Source organism: Littorina saxatilis, linkage group LG8, assembly GCF_037325665.1.
Source record: "Littorina saxatilis isolate snail1 linkage group LG8, US_GU_Lsax_2.0, whole genome shotgun sequence".
In the NCBI taxonomy this organism is placed as follows: Eukaryota; Metazoa; Mollusca; class Gastropoda; order Littorinimorpha; family Littorinidae; genus Littorina; species Littorina saxatilis.
Window position 1 is genome coordinate 68994048 of NC_090252.1, and position 14432 is coordinate 69008479.

At 48.9% G+C, this 14432-nt stretch overlaps 1 long non-coding RNA gene across 1 annotated transcript; it reads right to left on the reverse strand.

The window, feature by feature from the left end:
- Nucleotides 1–1908: 1908 nt before the first annotated feature.
- LOC138972468 (uncharacterized) lies at nucleotides 1909–8884 on the reverse strand. The gene is made up of 3 exons (XR_011457629.1): nucleotides 8394–8884; nucleotides 2413–2823; nucleotides 1909–2016 (listed from the first exon to the last, which is right to left on the reverse strand). It is a non-coding gene; the product is annotated as an uncharacterized lncRNA (long non-coding RNA).
- Nucleotides 8885–14432: the final 5548 nt, after the last annotated feature.

Below are 14432 nucleotides of genomic sequence, written 5' to 3' on the forward strand. Positions count from 1 at the left end.
CTGGGGCTGCTGGAAGAGAGATCACACAATCAGGCAGATAACACACTAGGGCTGCTGGAAGAGAGATCACACAGTCATTCAGATAACACACTGGGGCTTCTGGAAGAGAGATCACACAGTCATTCAGATAACACACTGGGGCTTCTGGAAGAGAGATCACACAGTAATGTAGTTAACACACTAGGGCTGCTGGAAGAGAGATCACACAGTCATGTAGATAATACACTAGGGCTGCTGGAAGAGAGATCACACAGTCAGGCAGATAACACACTGGGGCTGCTGGAAGAGAGATCACACAGTCAGGCAGATAACACACTAGGGCTGCTGGAAGAGAGATCACACAGTCAGGCAGATAACACACTGGGGCTGCTGGAAGAGAGATCACACAGTCAGGCAGATAACACACTAGGGCTTCTGGAAGAGAGATCACACAGTAATGTAGTTAACACACTAGGGCTGCTGGAAGAGAGATCACACAGTCATGTAGATAACACACTAGGGCTGCTGGAAGAGAGATCACACAGTCAGGCAGATAACACACTGGGGCTTCTGGAAGAGAGATCACACAGTCAGGCAGATAACACACTAGGGCTGCTGGAAGAGAGATCACACAGTCATGCAGATAACACACTAGGGCTTCTGGAAGCGAGATCACACAGTCATGCAGATAGCACACTGACCGTAATAAGACAGACTAATAGAAGGGCGTACTTACGCATAATGCAAATGTTCACACGTGAAATTAGAGAATGAGGCGTAGAAGCATACCTACTTCAAAAATCGTTCCAGATTTCTCCTAGCATGCAGTATCCTCTTTTCAGACTTAACATCTCAGGAAGCACGACCACAGGCTAACGTTGTGTCTGTTGATCCGAACGACGCATGAAACTACAATGGCGGTTTTTCTTGCGCATTTTACCGTGCGACTTGACCATTGTTCAATGTAAAAATTTAAACAAATAGAGATCTCGCATCTTTTGTCAAACACCTTCTTTGGCTATTCTATCCATGCGTATTACTCACATTTTCTTGAGCTTAAATCATAACCAACTCAGCATATATGGTAGTTTTATTCTGAAAAGGAAAAACGCAATAAAATTAAGTAACTCTAAAACGAGACCCATATTGTGCATGTAGCCCCTAAATGACTGTGTACATTATTTGCACAATGGAGGCAGCCAACCGGCCAGACAGGCCGCACACTGTCCAGTGCTGGCGTTGCAGGTCTGGTCATCCGCGCAGTACTAACAGTCGTGCAGGCAGCGTGCACCGTACGTCTTGTTCGCACAGCCTCACAGACATCCAAAGGCATTATTTTCCTCCTTCACAATCACCACATTTCTTTCAGACTTTTTGGAAAAAAAGACCAGCAGGTTCCTTTACAAAAGTTGTTGATAGAGATTTTGACTTTTAACAAGGTGTTAAAGTACCAATGGTGAAGGGAGTTTCCCCGGTACATCGTTACCCAGCTGCAACCACTCACTTTGCAAAAGTAATTCCTCAGTGAAACGTCCTCGCAAATTTTTTTTCTAGAAATACATATTTATTTCAGTGTTCATAAATGTTGTACCCACAAAGTCAACATAATTATGTATCTATCAGTATGTCTAAAACATTTCTGCAAAAGTTCAAATCATTCTGATGAATAGTTTTGAAATTAACATGTCATCTGTGAACTAACATGCTTCAATTCATCGCTTTGCTTCTTTTTGTATTTAATAGTTTTTAGCAAGTCAATCAAAAAGCAACATTTTGGGGGATCATAGTTATTATACAATTATTCTACATAGATTGCAGAAATTGCACCGAAGCACCTTGGACCGAACCCCAAACTATTGAAAGCAATTGGGGGACAACTAGGAAGATATTCGGTCAAGGGCAATCACTGTGCCGCCCTGCTACACGTACCTGATTGAGTGGTGGAGACTCTGGATTGGTTGTCAGAACTTGCATTCTGCTCGGTTGCTGGTGTGCTAGACGTGGCACTAGTTGTCCGACGGATCGCTGTGGTTGATTCTGCAATGGTAGTTGTAGAAATAAATGATATGGTGGTGGTAGTTTCCCTCGTTTCCTCTTAGCAACAAACACAGGTTCTGTGAACTCGATACCTCCAACATTCCCCTCCCCACAATTACCCCCCCCCCTCCCCCCGCCCTCCCCCCTCACAGTATGCGACAAGTTGCGTGACTTAGTCAGATCATTCTGACATGTTTTTTACTGACACAGATTCTGTGAAAAACCCCACCCCCGTCTCAACCCGTCATCGTCGCCCAATGCTCAAAACAGGCAACGAGTTTCGTGACTCTCTTTCTTCCTAATCCATTCCGGATTCGCGCACCCCCCACCACCCCCCCCCTCCTCCACCATCACCATATTTTCTTTCTCCAAACAGACGTACACGAGACACCTTACCTCGTCTCACGTCGCACTCCGGAGCAACGTCAAATGTAACCGCTGGGCCGAAAGTGATCCCTGTGCATCGGGGGGTGTATGCGCCCCATTTGCCGAATGCCCGCGAGCCCATGGGGAAGATGTGCTGGAGGGTGAATACCTTGGCAGTTTTGTTGACGCAGCAACAGGAACATAGGGTGAGTTGCCCTTGGCATTCTCCAGGCGAGGTGATGTTGCTGACAGTGCAATAAATGTACTTCACAAAATCATTCGGCCGGATCACATAGAACTTTACGTCCGGAACTTTGGTCTCAAAACACAGGGACGGCCATTTTGTGCGATCAATAGTCAACGTTAGCGTGAGATTCTGGCCCGTCTCCCACACGCGACACGTCAGATTTCCTCCGTTCGCCGCTTCTTGCCTAGCTGTAACTGAGACAAGACAATTGGTTGATTAAAATCAACATGGCCGAAGCAATGTTTTCGTAAAAGAAGCGGTATTGTACGGGCACATGTTGCATTTGGGTTACATGTGTTGCAGAGTATTTGAAAATCCGTAGGCATAAAAATATGCAAAGAAGAGTGATAGGTCCCTGTTGTGAATATAGTCAAGTGGATAAATTGATTACTTATGTTTCACACTAGTTTTGCTGTTACAGCAGTCCCTCTCATGAACGGACACCCTTGGGCCAGTGCAAACCTGTCCGTACATTGCAGGTGGCCGGTCACGGGAGAGCCCCTCCACCCCCCCCCCCCCCCCCATCACACACACTCAGGCACACTGACGGACTGAGTGAGTCTTTATTACTGGTGAACGAGCTCTACTTGTCCTAAAACAATAAGGTCAAACTACTACAACTTATAACTGAAAGGAAAAAAAACTGTCCTGTAAAAATGACGTTAAATCAACGGAGTCAGAAAAAGAGAGATAAAAGAAATCCTCAAATTCCTGAGGATACAGGCACCCCATGAAAGCAGCCACGAACATACTCACAGAGGCACTGTTAGGAAACGCTGCCGTTGCTGAACTTTGGTTCAGTTTTGTGTGTTGCATGTAGTTGACTTATTTGTACTTTGTGGGAAAGTACCGATATTATATTTTGTAAACACAATATTTATGTTTGGACGAGAATGCAGGTGAACTTTCTAGTCCTGTTTTGAGTCGTGGGTTCGTGGCGTTCGCTCGGATTAAGTGCGTCGGCACTTTTGATGTACGTCACAGAGAATGTCACTATTCTAGTCCATGGACAGTTCATCTAATTTTAGTTGTATCATGTTCGGTCTGGAATATTCTCGAGATTGAGTATTTACTATATAGGCCAGCGCGATGTGTATGTTAAAAAGCTTCTACTTTGAGTTCTGCTACGATGTGCAGTTGTATGTATGGAATGCTAAATAAATCCTCGAACTCAATTTGACGAGTTTGTGTCTGCTGCTGTGAAGACGGGCCACGTAGAATTTGAGAACTTCGTCAATCTCAAGTGTCGTGTAACAATTGGGGGCCAAAGCCGAGATCTACGTTTAACGCGGTTTTCCAGCAACAAAGACCAGTGTCAAGACAGTCACAGGAGGTAGCCATCAATCGGGTGTATCCTGAGGGATCAGTATTGGGACTACAGGACCCTTGGATTCGGTGTGACTGTGTGAAGAGTTTGGTAATCGCCGCAGCTCGGTCGTGAGCGACGCCGGAGTGTATCGGGATTAAGGATAAGGATAAGGATAAGGATAAGGATAAGATTTTATATAGTCCATGAGGGTAACCTCACAGAAATTCGGGCTGCTTTCTCCCTGGGGAAAGCGAGCTGCCATACAGTATACGGCGCTACCCATTTTTTTTTCTCCTGCATGCGTGTATTCATGTTTCCAAGCCCTGAGACTTAATGCCGTGTGAGATGGAATTTGTTTACACTTTATTTCAAGTCACACGGGTATTTGATGGACATTTTTATCTATGCCTATACAATTTTGCCAGGAAAGACCCTTTTGTCAATCGTGGGATCTTTAACGTGCACACCCCAATTACAGAGGTTAGCAGCCGTTTGGACGAGGACTTCGTCGCGGGGCTAAAGCATTATTACTACGAACTACGACTGAGGTACGTGGTGTACGCATCGTGAGCAGAGTGCGCCGTCACATTAGACGAGGAGGGTGGCAGCCTGCGTCTACGAGGGTGACCAGCGACGATAGAAGCATCGGAGGTGCAGTAGAGACTGTGTTATTTTAGAAGAGCCCATTCGTCTACGTTCGGGGCTGTGAAAGAATACAGACGAACGCACCGGAAAAGACCAGAATGGCTGAGTTCTGGGCAAAAGGAGTTGAACTGGGACTGAAAGGCAAGCAGCTGACGGAGTTCGTCAAGTCCCAGGAACGACTGATAGCACAGCGTGAAGAAAGACAAGCGCAGCGTGAGGGTGAAGAAAGAAAAGCACAGCGTGAAGAACGGCAAATGAAGCTGAAACGCTTAGAGCTCCAGATAGAAATGGAGACGAAGCGCTTAGAGTTCCAGACAGAAATGGTGCGTATTCAAAATGAGCACGAGGCACCACGCCAAAGAGATAACCAGCAGCAAATGCTACACAGGGCACCGAAACTTCCAGCATTCGCTGACGGGAAGGACCAGATCGACTGCTACCTTGCAAGATTCGAGAGGTTCGCTGAGAGTGCTAGATGGCAGCGCGACGACTGGGCGATTCAACTCAGCGCACATTGGACTGGGGCAGCACTTGAGGTCTACACTAGACTCTCAAACAATGACGCCAGAGACTATGATGTACTGAAGGAATCTCTGTTGCGTTGCTACAACTTCACTGAAAGGGGCTACCGTCAACTATTCCGCGAATGCCAGCCATTGTCTGGAGAGACACCGAGCCAGTTTGTGGAGCGCCTGTCGTCATACCTGCAGAAGTGGGTGGAGTTATCAGGTGAAGAGCAGTCATACAAGAGTCTGCGGGACTTGATCGTGAAGGAGAAATTCCTTAATGCCTGCCCGAAGGACCTGGCTACCCGCTTGGAAGAGCAAAAACTGCGGGGTTTGAAGGACATTACTGATGCTGCTGAGCGTTATCTCATTGCTCATGGAAGGACCCTGGGGACGTCAAAGTCAACGAAACCTTTCCAGAAGACCAGGGAAACCAACCTGTCAAGGGACAAACGAAGTCCGCACCATCATCCAATGAAGGGCAGAACATAACGTGCTTCCATTGCAAGGCCAAGGGCCACCGAGTTGCCAACTATCCCCAAAAGAAAAATAACGGACATGACAATGACAAAAAGCGCAAGAACATCGACGGAGATATTACGACAACAAGAGGCAAACGAGTGGCTCGAACCAACAAGTATGTGCGAGCAGCGTCATACTTCCAAGGGCTGCCGAGCAAGTGGCTACACAATCGGACGTGGAAGAATGTATATCTGATGGCCAGCTTCTACTCGCCAATGGCAAGTCAATCTCTGTCGTCGCCAGCGCAGCTGTGTCAGTGTCGAACATGCCCGTGTCGAAGGGGTTTGTTGAGAAGCAGGAAGTGACTGTTCTCAGAGATTCGGGCTGCAATGGGGTTATCGTCAAAGAGGATCTGATGCCAACAGAGAAGTTCACTGGTGACTTCAAGTGGACGCTCATGGCTGACAGCAAATGCGTGAAGGCACCAGTGGCAAAGATCCAGATCGATACTCCATACTTCACCGGAGAAGTTGAGGCCATCTGCCTGAAGAAGCCTTTGTACGATCTATTAATTGGGAACATTGGGGGTGCGAGACGTCCTGATGACCCTGATTTCGAATGGAGAATGGGCTCAGCTCAGCCTGCTGATGAGGAGGAAGACCCACTGCCATTCGCGAATGAAGATATCAGCGAACTTTTACGAGATGACAGAGCCACTGTGCATCGCCGCGACCAGCCGCAGGTTGTAAGCGCGGTGACGACCAGAGCCCAGGCGAAGAAGAACAAAACGACTACGCCGCTTAGGGTCACCAACAGTTCTGCAACTGCTGTCGTGGACAGGGATCGGCTGATTCAGCTGCAGGAAGGTGATTTGACCTTAACAAAGTACAGGAGTCGTCCTGTCAAGGAGATGACTAAGGGCAAAGGCACTGTGCACTTTGAGGTGAAGGCCAAGATCCTGTACAGAGTGTTCCAGCACGCAAGAGTCAACGGTGGGAAGCCATTACGTCAAGTTATGGTGCCTCAACCACTTTGGCGCCAGGTGATGGAGGTGGCCCACGACTCTATTATGGGAGGTCACTTGGGTGTCGGACATCGGACAGAATCCAGGCTGCGTTTTACTGGCCAGGACTGCATGCAGATGTGACTCAATTCTGCCGATCGTGCGATATTTGCCAGAAAACCATACCTCGAGGAAGGGTCCCGAAAGTGCCGTTGCAGAATATGCCTTTGATCGACCGACCTTTCAAGAGGGTGGCCATTGACCTCATCGGCGAGATCAAACCGCCGGGTACTGACCCTGGTAGACTATGCAACCAGGTACCCAGAAGCCGTGCCTCTGAAGAAAATTGACACCGAGACTGTTGCCGAGGCACTTGTGGACATTTTCAGCAGAATTGGGGTTCCTGAAGAGATACTCACAGACCTGGGGACACAGTTTGTCTCAGAATGCATGGAAGAGGTCAACAGGCTGCTGAGCCTTCGTCACTTGACTACGACAGCCTATCACCCGATGTGCAATGGGATTGACCTCACCGGGCTGGCTTTTAGATCAATTTTAACTTCGAATATTACATTTGAGTCTCAGCATGGGTATCAGTATCGACTTGTGGGTTTCCGAGTTTCCTCCGTATTTGTGTACTTTCTGTCGATCTCACCGTCCGAGGTAGGTTAAGTTGATGACTAACCTTATGCTCCCGTTCACTTGGTATTAGTTTGGAAAGCAAACCCAAGTAGCATTACTTTTAAAGTGTGACTGACGTTATGTTGGCAGTTCAGCTCCGATATATGCATTCAACAATCGCCGAAAGGCGTTGTCCTCATTACATGATAGAGTGTCGCTACCCAGGATTCCAGATTTTGCAGATTTTGCAGATTTTGTTATGGACCGCGACGCTCCAGGCCGGTTTATTATATCCAATATTATATTCTATCCCACATGTGGCGTAACTATGCCTTGATTGCCTGTTGTATTTTGTCTTGCATGAATGGGTTAGGTGACTGCGCATGTCATCCGTGACTGTTTCTGATTTTATTTGTTGTTTCACTTAGATGAACTTGTATTTGATTTTTTTGTGTTTGATTAATAAATGTCATTTTCAGCTAAGATTTTGGACTTAGCGCATGATGGCAGCCATTATTAGTCTCGGCTTTTCGTTTTGTTGGGGGACAACAAACTTCCGGGTTTTTTTTTTTTACAAGAATTTAGAAAAGTGTCGTCACAGCCGCGTCAAATGTATCATTACGTTAGGTTTCGCTTCACCTATTTTCCACAGCTGAAAATGATTGTGAATTTCTGCTGTCTCTGTGGAAAGCAAAATCAAAAAGGGTAAAATATGTTTCCCACGCGGTGTAGCATGTGAGAATTGTGTGAAAGAACGTTATGTTTTACCGAGGATTTACTTTTGCAAAGTGAGTAGCCGCAGCTAGGTTACGGCGAACAGGGCTTCTGTGTACTGGTCAGTCCTATGAAGCCGTTCATGTTGTGGTGAAGTTTCCACGTGTTTTGTCCACGTGTTTAACCGGAAGTTCATTGTCCCCCAACAAACCTTCACCATGGGTCTGTTAGTTATGCAGGGTCACTGGGTCCTGCAAGTTTTGAATAAAGGGAAGCAAGCGGTACAACACTGGTGTCGACAGAGCCCATGAAGGGGATACGAACATTGCTTCCCTTTGATCACATACCTGTGATTGCATATCCAGACGCTTGCCGTAAGTTGCATTCGCTGCATGAAAACATTAAAGACACTGTTGACACTATCAAGCGTGTTGACAGTGCGTTATCAGATCTAAGCCAAACAAAAATGTCACTGAAAGGCGGCAAACGCCGCGTGGTACTTACCAATCGAGACAAGAAAGTTCAGGATAAAAATGCCAAGTATCTTCGTTTCCATCACTTTCTGGCTGATTGCACACATCCCGCGGTAGAATGGAAGTTGCAGGCTGGTGAAAACGTACGGCTAAGCTAGATATATCGCATTACCATCCGTGCTGCCTCGCAAAATGGCTCACATTGTTGTCAAAGGAAGAATCACAACACAATTGCCAGTTTTGACGTTTTGCGGGATACTGCATTTTGACCTCACATGACGTCATTGCAACATTCGATGTAGGCTATGTGTGTCTGTCTGGGGGTATGATGACTAAAGGCTCCGAAACGACTGCACCGACTGAGACGGGAATTGCAGGATATGTTCTTTGCCATTCGAGTCGTGTCATAAGGTACCTTTGGAAAAGCAAACTTGAAAGGAGTCGTTAAAAACGACGAAAAACAGTAGATATCGCATGAGCCATCGAGGAACCTGACCGTCTGGGCTGTCGAAACTTTGCTTCATCTCTCCTCACCACTCTTTAGTTTTGACGTTATGTCTTGCGTCATATGTTCATGGCGTCATTGTCCAGTCTCTTCAATTTTGTTGGCAAAGTCGTGGTCTCGGTTACAAAGACAGTCAGTCACGGGCAGCCCAAAGTCTCTCTCTCTCTCTCTCTCTCTCTCTCTCTCTCTCTCTCTCTCTCTCTCTCTCTCTCTCTCTCTCTCTCTCTCTCTCTCTCTCTCTCTCTCTCTCTCTCTCTCTCTCTCTTTCTCTCTTTCTCTCTCTCTCTTTCTCTCTCTCTCGCTCGCTCTCTGTTTCTCTCTCGTTCTCTCTCTCTCACTGGCTTTCACACACACACACACACACACACACACACACACACACACACACACACACACACACACACACACACACACACACACACACACACACACACACACTTATGATTGGGAGAACAAACCATATGCTCTAGGTGGAGGTCATCCCTGGTGCCTGATGGACAGTCTTCAAGCAAACGGCACAACGGGGAGAACAAACCATATGCTCTAGGTGGAGGTCATCCCTGGTGCCTGATGGACAGTCTTCAAGCAAACGGCACAACGGGGAGAAAGAAAACCATATGCTCTAGGTTGAGGTCATCCCTGGTGCCTGATGGACAGTCTTCAACAAACGGCACAACGGGGAGAAAGAAAACCATATGCTCTAGGTGGAGGTCATCCCTGGTGCCTGATGGACAGTCTTCAAGCAAACGGCACAACGGGGAGAAAGAAAACCATATGCTCTAGGTGGAGGTCCTCCCTGGTGCCTGATGGACAGTCTTCAAGCAAACGGCACAACGGGGAGAAAGAAAACCATATGCTCTAGGTGGAGGTCCTCCCTGGTGCCTGATGGACAGTCTTCAAGCAAACGGCACAACGGGGAGAAAGAAAACCATATGCTCTAGGTGGAGGTCCTCCCTGGTGCCTGATGGACAGTCTTCAAGCAAACGGCACAACGGGGAGAAAGAAAACCATATGCTCTAGGTTGAGGTCATCCCTGGTGCCTGATGGACAGTCTTCAAGCAAACGGCACAACGGGGAGAAAGAAAACCATATGCTCTAGGTTGAGGTCATCCCTGGTGCCTGATGGACAGTCTTCAACAAACGGCACAACGGGGAGAAAGAACAATATGCTCTAGGTGGAGGTCCTCCCTGGTGCCTGATGGACAGTCTTCAACAAACGGCACAACGGGGAGAAAGAAAACCATATGCTCTAGGTGGAGGTCCTCCCTGGTGCCTGATGGACAGTCTTCAAGCAAACGGCACAACGGGGAGAAAGAACAATATGCTCTAGGTGGACGTCCTCCCTGGTGCCTGATGGACAGTCTTCAACAAACGGCACAACGGGGAGAAAGAACAATATGCTCTAGGTGGAGGTCCTCCCTGGTGCCTGATGGACAGTCTTCAAGCAAACGGCACAACGGGGAGAAAGAACAATATGCTCTAGGTGGAGGTCCTCCCTGGTGCCTGATGGACAGTCTTCAAGCAAACGGCACAACGGGGAGAAAGAACAATATGCTCTAGGTGGAGGTCCTCCCTGGTGCCTGATGGACAGTCTTCAAGCAAACGGCACCACGGGGAGAAAGAACAATAATTATGCTCTAGGTGGAGGTCCTCCCTGGTGCCTGATGGACAGTCTTCAAACAAACGGCACAACGGGGAGAAAGAAAACCATATGCTCTAGGTGGAGGTCCTCCCTGGTGCCTGATGGACAGTCTTCAAGCAAACGGCACAACGGGGAGAAAGAACAATATGCTCTAGGTGGAGGTCCTCCCTGGTGCCTGATGGACAGTCTTCAAGCAAACGGCACAACGGGGAGAAAGAACAATATGCTCTAGGTGGAGGTCCTCCCTGGTGCCTGATGGACAGTCTTCAAGCAAACGGCACAACGGGGAGAAAGAACAATATGCTCTAGGTGGAGGTCCTCCCTGGTGCCTGATGGACAGTCTTCAAGCAAACGGCACCACGGGGAGAAAGAACAATAATTATGCTCTAGGTGGAGGTCCTCCCTGGTGCCTGATGGACAGTCTTCAAACAAACGGCACAACGGGGAGAAAGAAAACCATATGCTCTAGGTGGAGGTCCTCCCTGGTGCCTGATGGACAGTCTTCAAGCAAACGGCACAACGGGGAGAAAGAACAATATGCTCTAGGTGGAGGTCATCCCTGGTGCCTGATGGACAGTCTTCAAGCAAACGGCACAACGGGGAGAACAAACCATATGCTCTAGGTGGAGGTCATCCCTGGTGCCTGATGGACAGTCTTCAACAAACGGCACAACGGGGAGAAAGAACAATATGCTCTAGGTGGAGGTCCTCCCTGGTGCCTGATGGACAGTCTTCAACAAACGGCACAACGGGGAGAAAGAAAACCATATGCTCTAGGTGGAGGTCCTCCCTGGTGCTTGATGGACAGTCTTCAAGCAAACGGCACAACGGAGAGAAAGAAAACCATATGCTCTAGGTGGAGGTCCTCCCTGCATGGTGCCTGATGGACAGTCTTCAACAAACGGCACAACGGGGAGAAAGAACAATATGCTCTAGGTGGAGGTCCTCCCTGGTGCCTGATGGACAGTCTTCAACAAACGGCACAACGGGGAGAAAGAAAACCATATGCTCTAGGTGGAGGTCCTCCCTGGTGCCTGATGGACAGTCTTCAACAAACGGCACAACGGGGAGAAAGAACAATATGCTCTAGGTGGAGGTCCTCCCTGGTGCCTGATGGACAGTCTTCAAGCAAACGGCACAACGGGGAGAAAGAACAATATGCTCTAGGTGGAGGTCATCCCTGGTGCCTGATGGACAGTCTTCAAGCAAACGGCACAACGGGGAGAAAGAACAATATGCTCTAGGTGGAGGTCCTCCCTGGTGCCTGATGGACAGTCTTCAACAAACGGCACAACGGGGAGAAAGAAAACCATATGCTCTAGGTGGAGGTCCTCCCTGGTGCCTGATGGACAGTCTTCAACAAACGGCACAACGGGGAGAAAGAAAACCATATGCTCTAGGTGGAGGTCCTCCCTGGTGCCTGATGGACAGTCTTCAAGCAAACGGCACAACGGGGAGAAAGAACAATATGCTCTAGGTGGAGGTCCTCCCTGGTGCCTGATGGACAGTCTTCAAGCAAACGGCACAACGGGGAGAAAGAACAATATGCTCTAGGTGGAGGTCCTCCCTGGTGCCTGATAGACAGTCTTCAAGCAAACGGCACAACGGGGAGAAAGAAAACCATATGCTCTAGGTGGAGGTCCTCCCTGGTGCCTGATGGACAGTCTTCAACAAACGGCACAACGGGGAGAAAGAACAATATGCTCTAGGTGGAGGTCCTCCCTGGTGCCTGATGGACAGTCTTCAACAAACGGCACAACGGGGAGAAAGAACAATATGCTCTAGGTGGAGGTCCTCCCTGGTGCCTGATAGACAGTCTTCAAGCAAACGGCACAACGGGGAGAAAGAAAACCATATGCTCTAGGTGGAGGTCCTCCCTGGTGCCTGATGGACAGTCTTCAACAAACGGCACAACGGGGAGAAAGAACAATATGCTCTAGGTGGAGGTCCTCCCTGGTGCCTGATGGACAGTCTTCAACAAACGGCACAACGGGGAGAAAGAACAATATGCTCTAGGTGGAGGTCCTCCCTGGTGCCTGATGGACAGTCTTCAACAAACGGCACAACGGGGAGAAAGAAAACCATATGCTCTAGGTGGAGGTCCTCCTTGGTGCCTGATAGACAGTCTTCAAGCAAACGGCACAACGGGGAGAAAGAAAACCATATGCTCTAGGTGGAGGTCATCCCTGGTGCCTGATGGACAGTCTTCAACAAACGGCACAACGGGGAGAAAGAAAACCATATGCTCTAGGTGGAGGTCCTCCCTGGTGCCTGATAGACAGTCTTCAAGCAAACGGCACAACGGGGAGAAAGAAAACCATATGCTCTAGGTGGAGGTCATCCCTGGTGCCTGATGGACAGTCTTCAACAAACGGCACAACGGGGAGAAAGAAAACCATATGCTCTAGGTGGAGGTCATCCCTGGTGCCTGATGGACAGTCTTCAACAAACGGCACAACGGGGAGAAAGAAAACCATATGCTCTAGGTGGAGGTCATCCCAGGTGCCTGATGGACAGTCTTCAACAAACGGCACAACGGGGAGAACAAACCATATGCTCTAGGTGGAGGTCATCCCTGGTGCCTGATGGACAGTCTTCAACAAACGGCACAACGGGGAGAACAAACCATATGCTCTAGGTGATAGACAGTCTTCAACAAACGGCACAACGGGGAGAACAAACCATATGCTCTAGGTGGAGGTCCTCCCTGGTGCCTGATAGACAGTCTTCAAGCAAACGGCACAACGGGGAGAACAAACCATTTGCTCTAGGTGGAGGTCCTCCCTGGTGCCTGATAGACAGTCTTCAAGCAAACGGCACAACGGGGAGAACAAACCATATGCTCTAGGTGGAGGTCCTCCCTGGTGCCTGATGGACAGTCTTCAACAAACGGCACAACGGGGAGAACAAACCATATGCTCTAGGTGGAGGTCCTCCCTGGTGCCTGATGGACAGTCTTCAACAAACGGCACAACGGGGAGAACAAACCATATGCTCTAGGTGGAGGTCCTCCCTGGTGCCTGATGGACAGTCTTCAACAAACGGCACAACGGGGAGAACAAACCATATGCTCTAGGTGGAGGTCATCCCTGGTGCCTGATGGACAGTCTTCAAGCAAACGGCACAACGGGGAGAACAAACCATATGCTCTAGGTGGAGGTCATCCCTGGTGCCTGATGGACAGTCTTCAAGCAAACGGCACAACGGGGAGAACAAACCATATGCTCTAGGTGGAGGTCCTCCCTGGTGCCTGATGGACAGTCTTCAAGCAAACGGCACAACGGGGAGAACAAACCATATGCTCTAGGTGGAGGTCCTCCCTGGTGCCTGATGGACAGTCTTCAAGCAAACGGCACAACGGGGAGAACAAACCATATGCTCTAGGTGGAGGTCATCCCTGGTGCCTGATGGACAGTCTTCAAGCAAACGGCACAACGGGGAGAACAAACCATATGCTCTAGGTGGAGGTCATCCCTGGTGCCTGATAGACAGTCTTCAAGCAAACGGCACAACGGGGAGAAAGAACCATGCTCTAGGTGGAGGTCATCCCTGGTGCCTGATAGACAGTCTTCAAGCAAACGGCACAACGGAGAGAAAGAACCATGCTCTAGGTGGAGGTCATCCCTGGTGCCTGATAGACAGTCTTCAAGCAAACGGCACAACGGAGAGAAAGAGCCATGCTCTAGGTGGAGGTCATCCCTGGTGCCTGATAGACAGTCTTCAAGCAAACGGCACAACGGGGAGAAAGAACAATATGCTCTAGGTGGAGGTCCTCCCTGGTGCCTGATGGACAGTCTTCAAGCAAACGGCACAACGGGGAGAAAGAACAATATGCTCTAGGTGGAGGTCCTCCCTGGTGCCTGATGGACAGTCTTCAACAAACGGCACAACGGGGAGAAAGAAAACCATATGCTCTAGGTGGA